The sequence below is a fragment of the Procambarus clarkii genome, chromosome 28, assembly GCF_040958095.1.
Source record: "Procambarus clarkii isolate CNS0578487 chromosome 28, FALCON_Pclarkii_2.0, whole genome shotgun sequence".
Classification (NCBI taxonomy): Eukaryota; Metazoa; Arthropoda; class Malacostraca; order Decapoda; family Cambaridae; genus Procambarus; species Procambarus clarkii.
In genome coordinates this window covers 18,444,036-18,468,061 of record NC_091177.1, presented here as the reverse complement: position 1 = coordinate 18,468,061, position 24,026 = coordinate 18,444,036, and positions in this window count along the sequence as shown.

The following is a 24,026-nucleotide window of genomic DNA, read 5'->3' as shown; positions in this document are numbered from 1 at the left end:
AGCGCTGAACCAGACTGGAAACTGGTCCTCGAGGCCAGTACACGCTGTCCTCACTAGGTGTCGTCGTTCGTTTGGCGGGGGTTTCGGGAGCTGACCCACAGATGGCGTGTTTGTCACTGCTCCAGGCTCGGACGCTGAATCCGGGTCCGTAACACCTCCCCACCAAAAAGAATTTGGTTTGGGGTTCTATAAAAAACACAAACCAAATTAGTACGACGACACAACTCCAAATGGATACGCATGCTTTATGATCTGGAATTGCGAGACTGTCTCGTCTACAGAATTGTCCTACTGGGCAATTCCGGCTTAATGGGAACTTGCAGATTGAAGGCGATGTCCTGCCTGGCGTAACCTTCCACGTCTTCCACGTCTCCACTGCGATGTCAAGCAGGGGCTTCATCTCACCTCTCTCGAGTACGGATTGGTTTCGACACGATCTGGGGTAACTCGACACTTCCCTATGTCGTGGCACCGATGATGGCTGTCCACAGACGGCATTTCTGGTGCCGGTCCGATGGTCCTTCAGGGAGGCAGGAACCTGGAATACAGGGGTCTGATAATTCAGAGTGATAGCGACAATGGGCAAGTCAGTACTTACTATACACTCCTCTACTAGGCCCACACCTAGTTCCAACAGGGCTGCTTGCTCACCGAAGATGGCATTCGCTCTGCCCCCGTCAGGTCGACCAACGTTCCGTATAACGCTGTGTTGAGGCTCAGCAGTCACGCGGGGGGTGTCAACCTGTCGGAAACAGTTACTCACATTATCACATATCGTACCTCCTGTATCATCTATTACCTCCCAGGTCCCTTCTTCAACTGCAACACTTGCAGTACAAATCTCCAATCCCTGGGACTTCTTCGCGATTTTCATGTGAGCCATCATTCGTCGGGTCGTCCACCGGTCCTCACTGAGAGCACAAAGAATACATAGGAGAATAAAACAAAATATCGCTAAGAAACATAGGGCCAATTGAGGGATACCCTTCCTGAACTTGTCATGTCCATAGCCGGCAACATCCACAAGCCTGGCTTGGACCGAAGAGGGCACTAGACCTTTTGAACACACCTCACATACCTCGGACGTCTGGGGAATCTCTGGCTGGTCCACTACACGCTGTAACTTGCTATACCGCAAGTACACCTCAGCCTTCGTTCCAGACTCGTTGGTATCCGTGGGTGTCTGCACACAAGGCCTCTCTTCTAGCTCAGGTACTTCTGCTATCGTAACCTCATGTTCCTCGTCGAGAGAATCAGGAGACACTGCTAAATAACTGTCGATCTGCGGGTGAGAGGACAAATTAGACATGTTCAAATCCGGGTCTGTCTTTACCTGGACATTACCATTGCCTGTTGTCACCTCCGACCTTGCTGTTCTGGTAGACTCGTCCGCAACCTTGGGACGATTGGTGCTCCAATCGGTCACCAAGTCGTTGGCTAATACCACGTCAATCCCAGCCACAGGGAGGGTATCGACTACTGCCAACTCACATGTGCCGCTGAAATAAGGCGAATCAAGATGTACTGGCACTAAGGGGGCGATGTACTGCGTCCTTGGAAACCCAACCAGGATAACCTCTGGTCTCCCATCCACACTTACTCCCTCGGGTAACGAGCTCTTCACGATCAGGGACTGGGCTGCTCCACTATCTCTGAGCACTACAATTGATCTACCAGTATGATCACTCGTTACATACCCGGTTGAAGTGTGAGGGGCCAACAAACTTGGTCCTTCCCGCGTCGTCGTAGACTGGCTTCCTGCTGGTGGTGTAACACAGCTCATCATCATCACCTCCCTCCGTGCGCTGCCACCTCTTCTGCCTCGGCACCTAGCAGCTATATGCCCTTTCTGCCCACAAGTCCAGCACACCATATTCCTCCTTGGACTCCGGTGTTTCGGACTACTAGGACTAGTCCTTCGGGGGCTACTTGGGGGCGTCTTCTTAGCGCTTTGTGGGACGGGTCTTTCTTCTTCATCATGAGGTCTGTCAAACCGGCGCTGGTAATTCCTCGGGACGTACTTAGCAGACGGCCTATGAGTCAGGATATACTCTTCAGCCATGGTGGCTGCTGCACTCAAGGTCTCTACCTGCTGCTCTTCTAAGTATGTCTTGAGGTCTCCAGACAAACAATCCTTGAAGTCCTCGAGCAGAATCAGCTGTTCGAGGTCTTCCTTGGTCTCCACCTTCCGAGAGGCACACCATTCTTGAAAAAGTCGCTCCTTGATCGTGGCGAATTCGGTGAAAGTGTGCTCCGAGGTCTTCTTCAGGTTTCTGAACTTCTGCCTGTACGCCTCAGGTACCAATTGGTACGCCATGAGCACTACTTTCTTCACCATATCGTAATCGCCGGAGTCGTCAAGGGATAACGTAGAGTAGGCGATTTGGGCCTTCCCAGTCAGGACTGACTGTATCATGATGGCCCAATTCTCCCTTGGCCACTCCAAAGAGGCAGCGACTTTCTCGAAGGCTGCGAAGAACTTCGAAACTTCTCTCTCGTTGAATTTGGGGACCATTTTGATATTCCTTACCGGATCGAAACCGCTTACTCCAGTTTGTCTCTGTCCAGCGCCTAATCGTAATACTTCTAGTTCATGTTGTCTCTGTCTTTCTTTTTCTTCTCTCTCTCGCTGTTTCTCTTCTCTTTCTCGTTCTTCTCTCTCTCTTTCTCGTTCTTCTCTCTCTCGTCTCTCTTCTCTTTCTCGTTCTTCTCTCTCTCGTTTCTCTTCTAATTCTAGACGCCTCATCGCCAATTCCTTTTCTTTCATCTCCATTTCTTTATCTTTTAATTCTCGTTCTAATTCTAACTTCTTCCACTCTATCTCGCGATTGATCTCTAGGGCACGCATCTTGACTGTTAGGAAGCTGATATTAAGCTCACCTGCATCACTGTCAATGTCACTGCCCTTGTCTTCCTTTTCTGTGGAAGCTATTTCCTCACCTTCCCTTGTACTAGGAGTCTCGCCTTCCTGTTTCTCTTCTGCCTTCAGGTGCCGGTGAACCTTGGACAAGATCTCCACACGGGAATCACTGGCACGGATCTTGATCTCCAGGTAGGCGCTCACTAGTACAAGTTCCGGTTTGCTCAGATACTTTAATCTGGCAAGACAGTCCACTCTATTCAGAAAAGCCTGAACATCGTCCAGATCATCGATGGTAGCTTTGTCTGCCATTGTCACAGATGGAACACTTAACGAGCACTTAACACACCGAGCACTGTTCTACGTCAATATTGCACTTTATCGCACCAAACACTGCACTTGCCAATATTGCACGTAATCACTTTGGGCACCGCACTACCCAATATTGCACTGAGTCCAAGCGAACACTTCGCTCTACAATATTGCACTGAGTCCAAGCGAACACTTCGCTCTACAATATTACACTAAATCACTGAGCACCGCACTAGGCAATATTGCACTTAATCGCTTAATCACAGCGAGCACCGCACTGCACAATATCGCGCTTAGTCACTCTGAGCACCGCACAGGACGTATAACGTCACAATCGTCACACAGGGGGAATTATATACAGGGATTACGCCACTTCACCACCCCTGTCAAACATACTTAACAAGGGGACGGATCCCGCTGGGGATGCCAATTATGTTACGGCCCTCTCGGGACGCAACGGGGTTCTTACTCTGATGTCGTTAGAGGAAGATATATATCCGACCCCAAGCCAGTAGAGGCTTTCAAGGGATGAGATCCGTGACGCAAGTAACTTAAAGGGAGTAGGGAAAGAAAGCTAAGAACTTAATATAATATAATGTTCACCTTCACCGTTTAAATACATATAATAAAGGAGTACACAAGGGGGAGGGGTATTAACACTTTACAAAGGGGATCAACACGGTAGTCTTCTGCTGGAGACTATGGATCCTCGAAGCTAGGTGCTGAGTCCGCGGTGCTTACTTCGTGGCCTCAAGACGTGTCCTCTGAGAACGCCGAGTCTACCCTGGCCACAGGTCAGCCACAACACAGGTCCACTGGGGGCACCGTCGTGGAGGCCGTCAACCACACGTCCAGCAGGTCTGCTGGCAGGTACTGAGCCACCAAGGCTGGCACGGCCACTCCACGAACGATAAAAGGGGTACGCCCTCGACAGGAGTCTCGTGTGATATCACCAATCACCCTCCTGTCCTCAATACCCCAGTGGATTATCGTCTCCAACCGTCGGTCCCGGGTAAATCCTTTAACTGCCACTCCAATGGCAGGCTAACACACCACAGTGTTCTTCCGGGGGGGCGACGTCACAAAAGCTGCAGCAAACTTCACTGTATGGAGACTGGCTGCCTCGGGTAGACTGACTTCACCTTTAACACAGTGGTCCCAGGTCGGCTCTGTAAGCAGACACGTCATTAATAACTGGGACACTAATACACCACACTCACAGGCTCAGATACTAACACCTGACGTATCCAGTCCATAGATGGCGCTGTCGTCGGAGCACCACCTCACCAGAGGTCAGGAGCGGCGGTGTTGAGCGCTGAACCAGACTGGAAACTGGTCCTCGAGGCCAGTACACGCTGTCCTCACTAGGTGTCGTCGTTCGTTTGGCGGGGGTTTCGGGAGCTGACCCACAGATGGCGTGTTTGTCACTGCTCCAGGCTCGGACGCTGAATCCGGGTCCGTAACAGGGTATTAATTCAATAAATATACGATAAAAATGATGCAAACACATAATTGATTAGAAATTAACCTTAAATATTTCATTTTCAATCAACCATTTGTTTCTCGTTGAAATACCGAGTAGGATATTGAAGAGGGGAGAAGTTCGGTTTTTATTGCATATATCGACGTTTCAGCCGGAATAGAGAGGTTTTCGTGTACATCTTCCATCGGTAATAAAAACGGAAAATCAGGAACATTTTAGTTAATTCTAATGAAAACACATTGGTTTTTATCATTTGTATTGGAAACAACATTGTCATATGTCTTTTCTTGGATCTAAATAATACGAAACCTTGCTCTATGATTTGAAGTTAAAATCCTCATATATGGTAAAATAGTGACTTTTTCACGTTAATCATGTAGTTTGATATTACGTAAATATATTCATTTTTACCAATATTTCGATTCTATTTCATGTAGTATCACGATATGTGATTTGGCCATCAAATCTCAGAATGTCGCATAATATTGCATTTTAAGCAAGTTTTCTTGCATTTTGTTTCGTACGAAAAATCATCGAATTTAGCAATATTTTGACGTTTATCATCCCCTTTTCCTCTATGTGATTTAAACAAAATATCGAATTAGGCAATATTTTGCCGTTTTTCCACGTTTTTTTGAATTTTCAGTTTATGGGTATTAATTCATTATATATACGATAAAAATGATGCAAGCACATAATTGATTAGATAATAACCTTAAATACTTCATTTTCAATCAAGTATTTGTTTCTCGTTAAAATACTGAGTAGGATATTGAAGAGGGGAGAAGTTCTGTTTTTATTGCATATATCGACGTTTCAGCCGGATTAGAGCGGTTTTACGTGTACATCTTCCATCTGTAATATAAACGGAAAATCAGGAACATTTTAGTTAATTCTAATGAAAACACATTGTTTTTTATTATTTGTTTTGGAAACAACATTGTCATATGTCTTTTCTTGGATCTAAATAATACAAAACCTCGTTCTATGATTTGAAGTCAAAATCCTCAAATATGGTAAAATAGTGACTTTTTCACGTTAATCATGTAGTTTGATATTACGTAAATATATTCATTTTTACCAATATTTCGATACTATTTCATGTAGTATCACAATATGTGATTTGGCCATCAAATCTCAGAATGTCGCATAATATTGCATTTTAAGCAAGTTTTCTTGCATTTTGTTTCGTACGAAAAATCACCGAATTTAGCAATATTTTGACGTTTAACATCTCTTTTTCCTCCATGTGATTTAAACAAAATATCATCGAATTAGGCAATATTTTGCCGTTTTTCCACGTTTTTTTTTAATTTTTAGTTTATGGGTATTAATTCATTATATATACGATAAAAATGATGCAAACACACAATTGATTAGATAATAACCTTAAATACTTCATTTTCAATCAACTATTTGTTTCTCGTTAAAATACTGAGTAGGATATTGATGAGGGGAGAAGTTCTGTTTTTATTGCATATATCGACGTTTCAGCCGGATTAGAGCGGTTTTACGTGTACATCTTCCATCTGTAATATAAACGGTAAATCAGGAACATTTTAGTTAATTCTAATGAAAACACATTGTTTTTTATCATTTGTGTTGGAAACAACATTGCCATATGTCTTTTCTTGGATCTAAATAATACGAAACCTCGCTCTATGATTTGAAGTTAAAATCCTCAAATATGGTAAAATAGTGACTTTTTCACGTTAATCATTTAGTTTGATATTACGCAAATATATTAATTTTTACCAATATTTTGGTACTATTTCATGTAGTATTACGATATGTGATTTGGCCTTCAAATCTCAGAATGTCGCATAATATTGCATTTTAAGCAAGTTTTCTTGCATTTTGTTTCGTACGAAAAATCACCGAATTTAACAATATTTCGACGTTTATCATCTCTTTTTCCTCTATGTGATTTAAACAAAATATCATCGAATTAGGCAATATTTTGCCGTTTTTCCACGTTTCTTTGAATTTCTAGTTTATGGGTATTAATTCATTATATAAACGATAAAAATGATGCAAACACATAATTGATTAGATAATAACCTTAAATACTTCATTTTCAATCAACTATTTGTTTATCGTTAAAATACTGTGTAAGATATTGAAAAGGGGAGAAGTTCTGTTTTTATTGCATATATCGACGTTTCAGCCGGAATAGAGCAGTTTTCGTGTACATCTTCCATCGGTAATTTAAACGGAAAATCAGGAACATTTTAGTTAATTCTAATGAAAACACATTGGTTTTTATCATTTGTATATTTGAACAACATTGTCATATGTCTTTTCTTGGATCTAAATAATACGAAACCTCGCTCCATGATTTGAAGTTAAAATCCTCATATATGGTAAAATAGTGACTTTTTTCATGTAGTGTTATTTTACGTAAATATATTCGTTTTACGAATATTTCGATACTATTTCATGTAGTATCACGATATGTGATTTGCCCTTCAAATCTCAGAATTTCGCGTAATATAGCATTTTAAGCAAGTTTTCTTGCATTTTGTTTCGTACGAAAAATCACCGAATTTAGCAATATTTTGACGTTTATTATCTCCTTTTCCTCTATGTGATTTAAACAAAATATCATCGAATTAGGCAATATTTTGCCGTTTTTCCACGTTTTTGTGAATTTTCAGTCTATGGGTATTAATTCAATAAATATACGATAAAAATGATGCAAACACATAATTGATTAGAAATTAACCTTAAATATTTCATTTTCAATCAACCATTTGTTTCTCGTTGAAATACCGAGTAGGATATTGAAGAGGGGAGAAGTTCGGTTTTTATTGCATATATCGACGTTTCAGCCGGAATAGAGAGGTTTTCGTGTACATCTTCCATCGGTAATATAAACGGAAAATCAGGAACATTTTAGTTAATTCTAATGAAAACACATTGGTTTTTATCATTTGTATTGGAAACAACATTGTCATATGTCTTTTCTTGGATCTAAATAATACGAATCCTTGCTCTATGATTTGAAGTGAAAATCCTCATATATGGTAAAATAGTGACTTTTTCACGTTAATCATGTAGTTTGATATTACGTAAATATATTCATTTTTACCAATATTTCGATTCTATTTCATGTAGTATCACGATATGTGATTTGGCCATCAAATCTCAGAATGTCGCATAATATTGCATTTTAAGCAAGTTTTCTTGCATTTTGTTTCGTACGAAAAATCATCGAATTTAGCAATATTTTGACGTTTATCATCCCCTTTTCCTCTATGTGATTTAAACAAAATATCGAATTAGGCAATATTTTGCCGTTTTTCCACGTTTTTTTGAATTTTCAGTTTATGGGTATTAATTCATTATATATACGATAAAAATGATGCAAGCACATAATTGATTAGATAATAACCTTAAATACTTCATTTTCAATCAACTATTTGTTTCTCGTTAAAATACTGAGTAGGATATTGAAGAGGGGAGAAGTTCTGTTTTTATTGCATATATCGACGTTTCAGCCGGATTAGAGCGGTTTTACGTGTACATCTTCCATCTGTAATATAAACGGAAAATCAGGAACATTTTAGTTAATTCTAATGAAAACACATTGTTTTTTATTATTTGTTTTGGAAACAACATTGCCATATGTCTTTTCATGGATCTAAATAATACAAAACTTCGTTCTATGATTTGAAGTCAAAATCCTCAAATATGGTAAAATAGTGACTTTTTCACGTTAATCATGTAGTTTGATATTACGTAAATATATTCATTTTTACCAATATTTCGATACTATTTCATGTAGTATCACAATATGTGATTTGGCCATCAAATCTCAGAATGTCGCATAATATTGCATTTTAAGCAAGTTTTCTTGCATTTTGTTTCGTACGAAAAATCACCGAATTTAGCAATATTTTGACGTTTAACATCTCTTTTTCCTCCATGTGATTTAAACAAAATATCATCGAATTAGGCAATATTTTGCCGTTTTTCCACGTTTTTTTTTAATTTTTAGTTTATGGGTATTAATTCATTATATATACGATAAAAATGATGCAAACACACAATTGATTAGATAATAACCTTAAATACTTCATTTTCAATCAACTATTTGTTTCTCGTTAAAATACTGAGTAGGATATTGATGAGGGGAGAAGTTCTGTTTTTATTGCATATATCGACGTTTCAGCCGGATTAGAGCGGTTTTACGTGTACATCTTCCATCTGTAATATAAACGGAAAATCAGGAACATTTTAGTTAATTCTAATGAAAACACATTGTTTTTTATTATTTGTTTTGGAAACAACATTGCCATATGTCTTTTCATGGATCTAAATAATACAAAACTTCGTTCTATGATTTGAAGTCAAAATCCTCAAATATGGTAAAATAGTGACTTTTTCACGTTAATCATGTAGTTTGATATTACGTAAATATATTCATTTTTACCAATATTTCGATACTATTTCATGTAGTATCACAATATGTGATTTGGCCATCAAATCTCAGAATGTCGCATAATATTGCATTTTAAGCAAGTTTTCTTGCATTTTGTTTCGTACGAAAAATCACCGAATTTAGCAATATTTTGACGTTTAACATCTCTTTTTCCTCCATGTGATTTAAACAAAATATCATCGAATTAGGCAATATTTTGCCGTTTTTCCACGTTTTTTTTTAATTTTTAGTTTATGGGTATTAATTCATTATATATACGATAAAAATGATGCAAACACACAATTGATTAGATAATAACCTTAAATACTTCATTTTCCATCAACTATTAGTTTCTCGTTAAAATACTGAGTAGGATATTGATGAGGGGAGAAGTTCTGTTTTTATTGCATATATCGACGTTTCAGCCGGATTAGAGCGGTTTTACGTGTACATCTTTAATCTGTAATATAAACGGTAAATCAGGAACATTTTAGTTAATTCTAATGAAAACACATTGTTTTTTATCATTTGTATTGGAAACAACATTGCCATATGTCTTTTCTTGGATCTAAATAATACGAAACCTCGCTCTATGATTTGAAGTTAAAATCCTCAAATATGGTAAAATAGTGACTTTTTCACGTTAATCATTTAGTTTGATATTACGCAAATATATTAATTTTTACCAATATTTTGGTACTATTTCATGTAGTATCACGATATGTGATTTGGCCTTCAAATCTCAGAATGTCGCATAATATTGCATTTTAAGCAAGTTTTCTTGCATTTTGTTTCGTACGAAAAATCACCGAATTTAGCAATATTTCGACGTTTATCATCTCTTTTTCCTCTATGTGATTTAAACAAAATATCATCGAATTAGGCAATATTTTGCCGTTTTTCCACGTTTCTTTGAATTTCTAGTTTATGGGTATTAATTCATTATATATACGATAAAAATGATGCAAACACATAATTGATTAGATAATAACCTTAAATACTTCATTTTCAATCAACTATTTGTTTATCGTTAAAATACTGTGTAAGATATTGAAAAGGGGAGAAGTTCTGTTTTTATTGCATATATCGACGTTTCAGCCGGAATAGAGCGGTTTTCGTGTACATCTTCCATCGGTAATTTAAACGGAAAATCAGGAACATTTTAGTTAATTCTAATGAAAACACATTGGTTTTTATCATTTGTATATTTGAACAACATTGTCATATGTCTTTTCTTGGATCTAAATAATACGAAACCTCGCTCCATGATTTGAAGTTAAAATCCTCATATATGGTAAAATAGTGACTTTTTTCATGTAGTGTTATTTTACGTAAATATATTCGTTTTTACGAATATTTCGATACTATTTCATGTAGTATCACGATATGTGATTTGCCCTTCAAATCTCAGAATTTCGCGTAATATAGCATTTTAAGCAAGTTTTCTTGCATTTTGTTTCGTACGAAAAATCACCGAATTTAGCAATATTTTGACGTTTATTATCTCCTTTTCCTCTATGTGATTTAAACAAAATATCATCGAATTAGGCAATATTTTGCCGTTTTTCCACGTTTTTGTGAATTTTCAGTCTATGGGTATTAATTCAATAAATATACGATAAAAATGATGCAAACACATAATTGATTAGAAATTAACCTTAAATATTTCATTTTCAATCAACCATTTGTTTCTCGTTGAAATACCGAGTAGGATATTGAAGAGGGGAGAAGTTCGGTTTTTATTGCATATATCGACGTTTCAGCCGGAATAGAGAGGTTTTCGTGTACATCTTCCATCGGTAATATAAACGGAGAATCAGGAACATTTTAGTTAATTCTAATGAAAACACATTGGTTTTTATCATTTGTATTGGAAACAACATTGTCATATGTCTTTTCTTGGATCTAAATAATACGAAACCTTGCTCTATGATTTGAAGTTAAAATCCTCATATATGGTAAAATAGTGACTTTTTCACGTTAATCATGTAGTTTGATATTACGTAAATATATTCATTTTTACCAATATTTCGATTCTATTTCATGTAGTATCACGATATGTGATTTGGCCATCAAATCTCAGAATGTCGCATAATATTGCATTTTAAGCAAGTTTTCTTGCATTTTGTTTCGTACGAAAAATCATCGAATTTAGCAATATTTTGACGTTTATCATCCCTTTTTCCTCTATGTGATTTAAACAAAATATCGAATTAGGCAATATTTTGCCGTTTTTCCACGTTTTTTTGAATTTTCAGTTTATGGGTATTAATTCATTATATATACGATAAAAATGATGCAAGCACATAATTGATTAGATAATAACCTTAAATACTTCATTTTCAATCAAGTATTTGTTTCTCGTTAAAATACTGAGTAGGATATTGAAGAGGGGAGAAGTTCTGTTTTTATTGCATATATCGACGTTTCAGCCGGATTAGAGCGGTTTTACGTGTACATCTTCCATCTGCAATATAAACGGAAAATCAGGAACATTTTAGTTAATTCTAATGAAAACACATTGTTTTTTATTATTTGTTTTGGAAACAACATTGTCATATGTCTTTTCTTGGATCTAAATAATACAAAACCTCGTTCTATGATTTGAAGTCAAAATCCTCAAATATGGTAAAATAGTGACTTTTTCACGTTAATCATGTAGTTTGATATTACGTAAATATATTCATTTTTACCAATATTTCGATACTATTTCATGTAGTATCACAATATGTGATTTGGCCATCAAATCTCAGAATGTCGCATAATATTGCATTTTAAGCAAGTTTTCTTGCATTTTGTTTCGTACGAAAAATCACCGAATTTAGCAATATTTTGACGTTTAACATCTCTTTTTCCTCCATGTGATTTAAACAAAATATCATCGAATTAGGCAATATTTTGCCGTTTTTCCACGTTTTTTTTTTTAATTTTTAGTTTATGGGTATTAATTCATTATATATACGATAAAAATGATGCAAACACACAATTGATTAGATAATAACCTTAAATACTTCATTTTCAATCAACTATTTGTTTCTCGTTAAAATACTGAGTAGGATATTGATGAGGGGAGAAGTTCTGTTTTTATTGCATATATCGACGTTTCAGGCGGATTAAAGCGGTTTTACGTGTACATCTTCCATCTGTAATATAAACGGTAAATCAGGAACATTTTAGTTAATTCTAATGAAAACACATTGTTTTTTATCATTTGTATTGGAAACAACATTGCCATATGTCTTTTCTTGGATCTAAATAATACGAAACCTCGCTCTATGATTTGAAGTTAAAATCCTCAAATATGGTAAAATAGTGACTTTTTCACGTTAATCATTTAGTTTGATATTACGCAAATATATTAATTTTTACCAATATTTTGGTACTATTTCATGTAGTATCACGATATGTGATTTGGCCTTCAAATCTCAGAATGTCGCATAATATTGCATTTTAAGCAAGTTTTCTTGCATTTTGTTTCGTACGAAAAATCACCGAATTTAGCAATATTTCGACGTTTATCATCTCTTTTTCCTCTATGTGATTTAAACAAAATATCATCGAATTAGGCAATATTTTGCCGTTTTTCCACGTTTTTGTGAATTTTCAGTCTATGGGTATTAATTCAATAAATATACGATAAAAATGATGCAAACACATAATTGATTAGAAATTAACCTTAAATATTTCATTTTCAATCAACCATTTGTTTCTCGTTGAAATACCGAGTAGGATATTGAAGAGGGGAGAAGTTCGGTTTTTATTGCATATATCGACGTTTCAGCCGGAATAGAGAGGTTTTCGTTTACATCTTCCATCGGTAATATAAACGGAAAATCAGGAACATTTTAGTTAATTCTAATGAAAACACATTGGTTTTTATCATTTGTATTGGAAACAACATTGTCATATGTCTTTTCTTGGATCTAAATAATACGAAACCTTGCTCTAAGATTTGAAGTTAAAATCCTCATATATGGTAAAATAGTGACTTTTTCACGTTAATCATGTAGTTTGATATTACGTAAATATATTCATTTTTACCAATATTTCGATACTATTTCATATAGTATCACAATATGTGATTTGGCCATCAAATCTCAGAATGTCGCATAATATTGCATTTTAAGCAAGTTTTCTTGCATTTTGTTTCGTACGAAAAATCACCGAATTTAGCAATATTTTGACGTTTAACATCTCTTTTTCCTCCATATGATTTAAACAAAATATCATCGAATTAGGCAATATTTTGCCGTTTTTCCACGTTTTTTTTTAATTTTTAGTTTATGGGTATTAATTCATTATATATACGATAAAAATGATGCAAACACACAATTGATTAGATAATAACCTTAAATACTTCATTTTCAATCAACTATTTGTTTCTCGTTAAAATACTGAGTAGGATATTGATGAGGGGAGAAGTTCTGTTTTTATTGCATATATCGACGTTTCAGCCGGATTTGAGCGGTTTTACGTGTACATCTTCCATCTGTAATATAAACGGTAAATCAGGAACATTTTAGTTAATTCTAATGAAAACACATTGTTTTTTATCATTTGTATTGGAAACAACATTGCCATATGTCTTTTCTTGGATCTAAATAATACGAAACCTCGCTCTATGATTTGAAGTTAAAATCCTCAAATATGGTAAAATAGTGACTTTTTCACGTTAATCATTTAGTTTGATATTACGCAAATATATTAATTTTTACCAATATTTTGGTACTATTTCATGTAGTATCACGATATGTGATTTGGCCTTCAAATCTCAGAATGTCGCATAATATTGCATTTTAAGCAAGTTTTCTTGCATTTTGTTTCGTACGAAAAATCACCGAATTTAGCAATATTTCGACGTTTACCATCTCTTTTTCCTCTATGTGATTTAAACAAAATATCATCGAATTAGGCAATATTTTGCCGTTTTTCCACGTTTCTTTGAATTTCTAGTTTATGGGTATTAATTCATTATATATACGATAAAAATGATGCAAACACATAATTGATTAGATAATAACCTTAAATACTTCATTTTCAATCAACTATTTGTTTATCGTTAAAATACTGTGTAAGATATTGAAAAGGGGAGAAGTTCTGTTTTTATTGCATATATCGACGTTTCAGCCGGAATAGAGCGGTTTTCGTGTACATCTTCCATCGGTAATTTAAACGGAAAATCAGGAACATTTTAGCTAATTCTAATGAAAACACTTTGGTTTTTATCATTTGTATATTTGAACAACATTGTCATATGTCTTTTCTTGGATCTAAATAATACGAAACCTCGCTCCATGATTTGAAGTTAAAATCCTCATATATGGTAAAATAGTGACTTTTTTCATGTAGTGTTATTTTACGTAAATATATTCGTTTTTACGAATATTTCGATACTATTTCATGTAGTATCACGATATGTGATTTGCCCTTCAAATCTCAGAATTTCGCGTAATATAGCATTTTAAGCAAGTTTTCTTGCATTTTGTTTCGTACGAAAAATCACCGAATTTAGCAATATTTTGACGTTTATCATCTCCTTTTCCTCTATGTGATTTAAACAAAATATCATCGAATTAGGCAATATTTTGCCGTTTTTCCACGTTTTTGTGAATTTTCAGTCTATGGGTATTAATTCAATAAATATACGATAAAAATGAAGCAAACACATAATTGATTAGAAATTAACCTTAAATACTTCATTTTCAATCAACCATTTGTTTCTCGTTGAAATACCGAGTAGGATATTGAAGAGGGGAGAAGTTCGGTTTTTATTGCATATATCGACGTTTCAGCCGGAATAGAGAGGTTTTCGTGTACATCTTCCATCGGTTATATAAACGGAAAATCAGGAACATTTTAGTTAATTCTAATGAAAACACATTGGTTTTTATCATTTGTATTGGAAACAACATTGTCATATGTCTTTTCTTGGATCTAAATAATACGAAACCTCGCTCTATGATTTGAAGTTAAAATCCTCATATATGGTAAAATAGTGACTTTTTCACGTTAATCATGTAGTTTGATATTACGTAAATATATTCGTTTTTACCAATATTTCGATTCTATTTCATGTAGTATCACGATATGTGATTTGGCCATCAAATCTCAGAATGTCGCATAATATTGCTTTTTAAGCAAGTTTTCTTGCATTTTGTTTCGTACGAAAAATCATCGAATTTAGCAATATTTTGACGTTTATCATCCCCTTTTCCTCTATGTGATTTAAACAAAATATCGAATTAGGCAATATTTTGCCGTTTTTCCACGTTTTTTTGAATTTTCAGTTTATGGGTATTAATTCATTATATATACGATAAAAATGATGCAAGCACATAATTGATTAGATAATAACCTTAAATACTTCATTTTCAATCAACTATTTGTTTCTCGTTAAAATACTGAGTAGGATATTGAAGAGGGGAGAAGTTCTGTTTTTATTGCATATATCGACGTTTCAGCCGGATTAGAGCGGTTTTACGTGTACATCTTCCATCTGTAATATAAACGGAAAATCAGGAACATTTTAGTTAATTCTAATGAAAACACATTGTTTTTTATCATTTGTTTTGGAAACAACATTGTCATATGTCTTTTCTTGGATCTAAATAATACAAAACCTCGTTCTATGATTTGAAGTCAAAATCCTCAAATATGGTAAAATAGTGACTTTTTCACGTTAATCATGTAGTTTGATATTACGTAAATATATTCATTTTTACCAATATTTCGATACTATTTCATGTAGTATCACAATATGTGATTTGGCCATCAAATCTCAGAATGTCGCATAATATTGCATTTTAAGCAAGTTTTCTTGCATTTTGTTTCGTACGAAAAATCACCGAATTTAGCAATATTTTGACGTTTAACATCTCTTTTTCCTCCATGTGATTTAAACAAAATATCATCGAATTAGGCAATATTTTGCCGTTTTTCCACGTTTCTTTGAATTTCTAATTTATGGGTATTAATTCATTATTTATACGATAAAAATGATGCAAACACATAATTGATTAGATAATAACCTTAAATACTTCATTTTCAATCAACTATTTGTTTCTCGGTAAAATACTGAGTAAGATATTGAAAAGGGGAGAAGTTCTGTTTTTATTGCATATATCGACGTTTCACCCGGAATAGAGCGGTTTTCGTGTACATCTTCCATCGGTAATTTAAACGGAAAATCAGGAACATTTTAGTTATATCTAATGAAAACACATTGGTTTTTATCATTTGCATTGGAAACAACATTGTCATATGTCTTTTCTTGGATCTAAATAATACGAAACCTCGCTCCATGATTTGAAGTTAAAATCCTCATATATGGTAAAATAGTGACTTTTTTCATGTAGTGTTTTTTACGTAAATATATTCGTTTTTACGAATATTTCGATACTATTTCATGTAGTATCACGATATGTGATTTGGCCTTCAAATCTCAGAATTTTGCGTAATATTGCATTTAAAGCAAGTTTTCTTCCATTTTGTTTCGTACGAAAAATCACTGAATTTAGCAATATTTTGACGTTCATCATCTCCTTTTCCTTTATGTGATTTAAACAAAATATCATCGAATTAGGCAATATTTTGCCGTTTTTCCACGTTTTTGTGAATTTTCAGCCTATGGGTATTAATTCAATAAATATACGATAAAAATGATGCAAACACATAATTGATTAGAAATTAACCTAAAATACTTCATTTTCAATCAACCATTTGTTTCTCGTTAAAATACCGAGTAGGATATTGAAGAAGGGAGAAGTTCGGCTTTTATTGCATATATCGACGTTTCAGCCGGAATAGAGCGGTTTTCGTGTACATCTTCCATCGGTAATATAAACGGAAAATCAGGAACATTTTAGTTAATTCTAATGAAAACACATTGGTTTTTATCATTTGTATTGGAAACAACATTGTCATATGTCTTTTCTTGGATCTAAATAATACGAAACCTCGCTCTATGATTTGAAGTTAAAATCCTCATATATGGTAAAATAGTGACTTTTTCACGTTTTTCATGTAGTGTGATTTTACGTAAATATATTCATTTTTTCCGATATTTCGTTACTATTTCATGTAGTATCACGATATGTGATTTGGCCTTCAAATCTCAGAATGTCGCATAATATTGCATTTTAAGCAAGTTTTCTTGCATTTTGTTTTGTACGAAAAATCATCGAATTTAGCAATATTTTGACGTTTATCATCCCCTTTTCCTCTATGTGATTTAAAAAAAATATCATCGAATTAGGCAATATTTTGCCGTTTTTCCACGTTTCTTTGAATTTCTAGTTTATGGGTATTAATTCATTATATATACGATAAAAATGATGCAAACACATAATTGATTAGATAATAACCTTAAATACTTCATTTTCAATCAACTATTTGTTTATCGTTAAAATACTGTGTAAGATATTGAAAAGGGGAGAAGTTCTGTTTTTATTGCATATATCGACGTTTCAGCCGGAATAGAGCGGTTTTCGTGTACATCTTCCATCGGTAATTTAAACGGAAAATCAGGAACATTTTAGTTAATTCTAATGAAAACACATTGGTTTTTATCATTTGTATATTTGAACAACACTGTTAAATGTCTTTTCTTGGATCTAAATAATACGAAACCTCGCTCCATGATTTGAAGTTAAAATCCTCATATATGGTAAAATAGTGACTTTTTTCATGTAGTGTTATTTTACGTAAATATATTCGTTTTTACGAATATTTCGATACTATTTCATGTAGTATCACGATATGTGATTTGTCCTTCAAATCTCAGAATTTCGCGTAATATAGCATTTTAAGCAAGTTTTCTTGCATTTTGTTTCGTACGAAAAATCACCGAATTTAGCAATATTTTGACGTTTATCATCTCCTTTTCCTCTATGTGATTTAAACAAAATATCATCGAATTTGGCAATATTTTGCCGTTTTTCCACGTTTTTGTGAATTTTCAGTCTATGGGTATTAATTCAATAAATATACGATAAAAATGATGCAAACACATAATTGATTAGAAATTAACCTTAAAAACTTCATTTTCAGTCAACCATTTGTTTCTCGTTGAAATACCGAGTAGGATATTGAAGAGGGGAGAAGTTCGGTTTTTATTGCATATATCGACGTTTCAGCCGGAATAGAGCGGTTTTCGTGTACATCTTCCATCGGTAATATAAACGGAAAATCAGGAACATTTTAGTTAATTCAATTGAAAACACATTGGTTTTTATCATTTGTATTGGAAACAACATTGTCATATGTCTTTTCTTGGATCTAAATAATACGAAACCACGCTCTATGATTTGAAGTTAAAATCCTCAAATATGGTAAAATAGTGACTTTTTCACGTTAATCATGAAGTTTAATATTACGTAAATATATTCATTTTTACCAATATTTCGATACTATTTCATGTAGTATCACAATATGTGATTTGGCCTTCAAATCTCAGAATGTCGCATAATATTGCATTTTAAGCAAATTTTCTTGCATTTTGTTTCGTACGAAAAATCATCGAATTTAGCAATATTTTGACGTTTAACATCTCTTTTTCCTCTATGTGATTTAAACAAAATATCATCGAATTAGGCAATATTTTGCCGTTTTTCCACGTTTCTTTGAATTTCTAATTTATGGGTATTAATTCATTATATATACGATAAAAATGATGCAAACACATAATTGATTAGATAATAACCTTAAATACTTCATTTTCAATCAACTATTTGTTTCTCGGTAAAATACTGAGTAAGATATTGAAAAGGGGAGAAGTTCTGTTTTTATTGCATATATCGACGTTTCACCCGGAATAGAGCGGTTTTCGTGTACATCTTCCATCGGTAATTTAAACGGAAAATCAGGAACATTTTAGTTATATCTAATGAAAACACATTGGTTTTTATCATTTGCATTGGAAACAACATTGCCATATGTCTTTTCTTGGATCTAAATAATACGAAACCTCGCTCCATGATTTGAAGTTAAAATCCTCATATATGGTAAAATAGTGACTTTTTTCATGTAGTGTTTTTTACGTAAATATATTCGTTTTTACGAATATTTCGATACTATTTCATGTAGTATCACGATATGTGATTTGGCCTTCAAATCTCAGAATTTTGCGTAATATTGCATTTAAAGCAAGTTTTCTTCCATTTTGTTTCGTACGAAAAATCACCGAATTTAGCAATATTTTGACGTTCATCATCTCCTTTTCCTTTATGTGATTTAAACAAAATATCATCGAATTAGGCAATATTTTGCCGTTTTTCCACGTTTTTGTGAATTTTCAGCCTATGGGTATTAATTCAATAAATATACGATAAAAATGATGCAAACACATAATTGATTAGAAATTAACCTAAAATACTTCATTTTCAATCAACCATTTGTTTCTCGTTAAAATACCGAGTAGGATATTGAAGAAGGGAGAAGTTCGGCTTTTATTGCATATATCGACGTTTCAGCCGGAATAGAGCGGTTTTCGTGTACATCTTCCATCGGTAATATAAACGGAAAATCAGGAACATTTTAGTTAATTCTAATGAAAACACATTGGTTTTTATCATTTGTATATTTGAACAACACTGTTAAATGTCTTTTCTTGGATCTAAATAATACGAAACCTCGCTCCATGATTTGAAGTTAAAATCCTCATATATGGTAAAGTAGTGACTTTTTTCATGTAGTGTTATTTTACGTAAATATATTCGTTTTTACGAATATTTCGATACTATTTCATGTAGTATCACGATATGTGATTTGTCCTTCAAATCTCAGAATTTCGCGTAATATAGCATTTTAAGCAAGTTTTCTTGCATTTTGTTTCGTACGAAAAATCACCGAATTTAGCAATATTTTGACGTTTATCATCTCCTTTTCCTCTATGTGATTTAAACAAAATATCATCGAATTAGGCAATATTTTGCCGTTTTTCCACGTTTTTGTGAATTTTCAGTCTATGGGTATTAATTCAATAAATATACGATAAAAATGATGCAAACACATAATTGATTAGAAATTAACCTTAAAAACTTCATTTTCAATCAACCATTTGTTTCTCGTTGAAATACCGAGTAGGATATTGAAGAGGGGAGAAGTTCGGTTTTTATTGCATATATCGACGTTTCAGCCGGAATAGAGCGGTTTTCGTGTACATCTTCCATCGGTAATATAAACGGAAAATCAGGAACATTTTAGTTAATTCTAATGAAAACACATTGGTTTTTATCATTTGTATTGGAAACAACATTGTTATATGTCTTTTCTTGGATCTAAATAATACGAAACCTCGGTCTATGATTTGAAGTTAAAATCCTCATATATGGTAAAATAGTGACTTTTTCACGTTAATCATGGAGTTTGATATTACGTAAATATATTCATTTTTACCAATATTTCGATACTATTTCATGTAGTATCACAATATGTGATTTGGCCATCAAATCTCAGAATGTCGCATAATATTGCATTTTAAGCAAGTTTTCTTGCATTTTGTTTCGTACGAAAAATCACCGAATTTAGCAATATTTTGACGTTTAACATCTCTTTTTCCTCCATGTGATTTAAACAAAATATCATCGAATTAGGCAATATTTTGCCGTTTTTCCACGTTTTTTTTTAATTTTTAGTTTATGGGTATTAATTCATTATATATACGATAAAAATGATGCAAACACATAATTGATTAGATAATAACCTTAAATACTTCATTTTCAACCAACTATTTGTTTCTCGTTAAAATACTGAGTAAGATATTGAAAAGGGGAGAAGTTCTGTTTTTATTGCATATATCGACGTTTCAGCCGGAATAGAGCGGTTTTCGTGTACATCTTCCATCGGTAATATAAACGGAAAATCAGGAACATTTTAGTTAATTCAATTGAAAACACATTGGTTTTTATCATTTGTATTGGAAACAACATTGTCATATGTCTTTTCTTGGATCTAAATAATACGAAACCACGCTCTATGATTTGAAGTTAAAATCCTCAAATATGGTAAAATAGTGACTTTTTCACGTTAATCATGAAGTTTAATATTACGTAAATATATTCATTTTCACCAATATTTCGATACTATTTCATGTAGTATCACAATATGTGATTTGGCCTTCAAATCTCAGAATGTCGCATAATATTGCATTTTAAGCAAATTTTCTTGCATTTTGTTTCGTACGAAAAATCATCGAATTTAGCAATATTTTGACGTTTAACATCTCTTTTTCCTCTATGTGATTTAAACAAAATATCATCGAATTAGGCAATATTTTGCCGTTTTTCCACGTTTCTTTGAATTTCTAATTTATGGGTATTAATTCATTATATATACGATAAAAATGATGCAAACACATAATTGATTAGATAATAACCTTAAATACTTCATTTTCAATCAACTATTTGTTTCTCGGTAAAATACTGAGTAAGATATTGAAAAGGGGAGAAGTTCTGTTTTTATTGCATATATCGACGTTTCACCCGGAATAGAGCGGTTTTCGTGTACATCTTCCATCGGTAATTTAAACGGAAAATCAGGAACATTTTAGTTATATCTAATGAAAACACATTGGTTTTTATCATTTGCATTGGAAACAACATTGCCATATGTCTTTTCTTGGATCTAAATAATACGAAACCTCGCTCCATGATTTGAAGTTAAAATCCTCATATATGGTAAAATAGTGACTTTTTTCATGTAGTGTTTTTTACGTAAATATATTCGTTTTTACGAATATTTCGATACTATTTCATGTAGTATCACGATATGTGATTTGGCCTTCAAATCTCAGAATTTTGCGTAATATTGCATTTAAAGCAAGTTTTCTTCCATTTTGTTTCGTACGAAAAATCACCGAATTTAGCAATATTTTGACGTTCATCATCTCCTTTTCCTTTATGTGATTTAAACAAAATATCATCGAATTAGGCAATATTTTGCCGGTTTTCCACGTTTTTGTGAATTTTCAGCCTATGGGTATTAATTCAATAAATATACGATAAAAATGATGCAAACACATAATTGATTAGAAATTAACCTAAAATACTTCATTTTCAATCAACCATTTGTTTCTCGTTAAAATACCGAGTAGGATATTGAAGAAGGGAGAAGTTCGGCTTTTATTGCATATATCGACGTTTCAGCCGGAATAGAGCGGTTTTCGTGTACATCTTCCATCGGTAATATAAACGGAAAATCAGGAACATTTTAGTTAATTCTAATGAAAACACATTGGTTTTTATCATTTGTATTGGAAACAACATTGTCATATGTCTTTTCTTGGATCTAAATAATACGAAACCTCGCTCTATGATTTGAAGTTAAAATCCTCATATATGGTAAAATAGTGACTTTTTTCACGTTTTTCATGTAGTGTGATTTTACGTAAATATATTCATTTTTTCCGATATTTCGTTACTATTTCATGTAGTATCACGATATGTGATTTGGCCTTCAAATCTCAGAATGTCGCATAATATTGCATTTTAAGCAAGTTTTCTAGCATTTTGTTTTGTACGAAAAATCATTGAATTTAGCAATATTTTGACGTTTATTATCCCCTTTTCCTCTATGTGATTTAAAAAAAATATCATCGAATTAGGCAATATTTTCAGTTTTTCCACGTTTTTTTTGAATTTTCAGTTTATGGGTATTAATTCATTATATATAACATAAAAATGATGCAAATACATAATTGATTAGATAATAACCTTAAATACTTCATTTTCAATCAACTATTTGTTTCTCGATAAAATACTGAGTAGGATATTGAAGAGGGGAGAAGTTCTGTTTTTATTGCATATATCGACGTTTCAGCCGGATTAGAGCGGTTTTACGTGTACATCTTCTATCTGTAATATAAACGGAAAATCAGGAACATTTTAGTTAATTCTAATGAAAACACATTGTTTTTTATCATTTGTTTTGGAAACAACATTGTCATATGTCTTTTCTTGGATCTAAATAATACAAAACCTCGTTCTATGATTTGAAGTTAAAATCCTCAAATATGGTAAAATAGTGACTTTTTCACGTTAATCATGTAGTTTGATATTACGTAAATATATTCATTTTTACCAATATTTCGATACTATTTCATGTAGTATCACAATATGTGATTTGGCCATCAAATCTCAGAATGTCGCATAATATTGCATTTTAAGCAAGTTTTCTTGCATTTTGTTTCGTACGAAAAATCACCGAATTTAGCAATATTTTGACGTTTAACATCTCTTTTTCCTCCATGTGATTTAAACAAAATATCATCGAATTAGGCAATATTTTACCGTTTTTCCACGTTTTTTTTTAATTTTTAGTTTATGGGTATTAATTCATTATATATACGATAAAAATGATGCAAACACATAATTGATTAGATAATAACCTTAAATACTTCATTTTCAATCAACTATTTGTTTCTCGTTAAAATACTGAGTAGGATATTGATGAGGGGAGAAGTTCTGTTTTTATTGCATATATCGACGTTTCAGCCGGATTAGAGCGGTTTTACGTGTACATCTTCCATCTGTAATATAAACGGTAAATCAGGAACATTTTAGTTAATTCTAATGAAAACACATTGTTTTTTATCATTTGTTTTGGAAACAACATTGTCATATGTCTTTTCTTGGATCTAAATAATACAAAACCTCGCTTCTATGATTTGAAGTCAAAATCCTCAAATATGGTAAAATAGTGACTTTTTCACGTTAATCATGTAGTTTGATATTACGCAAATATATTAATTTTTACCAATATTTCGATACTATTTCATGTAGTATCACGATATGTGATTTGGCCTTCAAATCTCAGAATGTCGCATATTATTGCATTTTAAGCAAGTTTTCTTGCATTTTGTTTCGTACGAAAAATCACCGAATTTAGCAATATTTTGACGTTTATCATCTCTTTTTCCTCTATGTGATTTAAACAAAATATCATCGAATTAT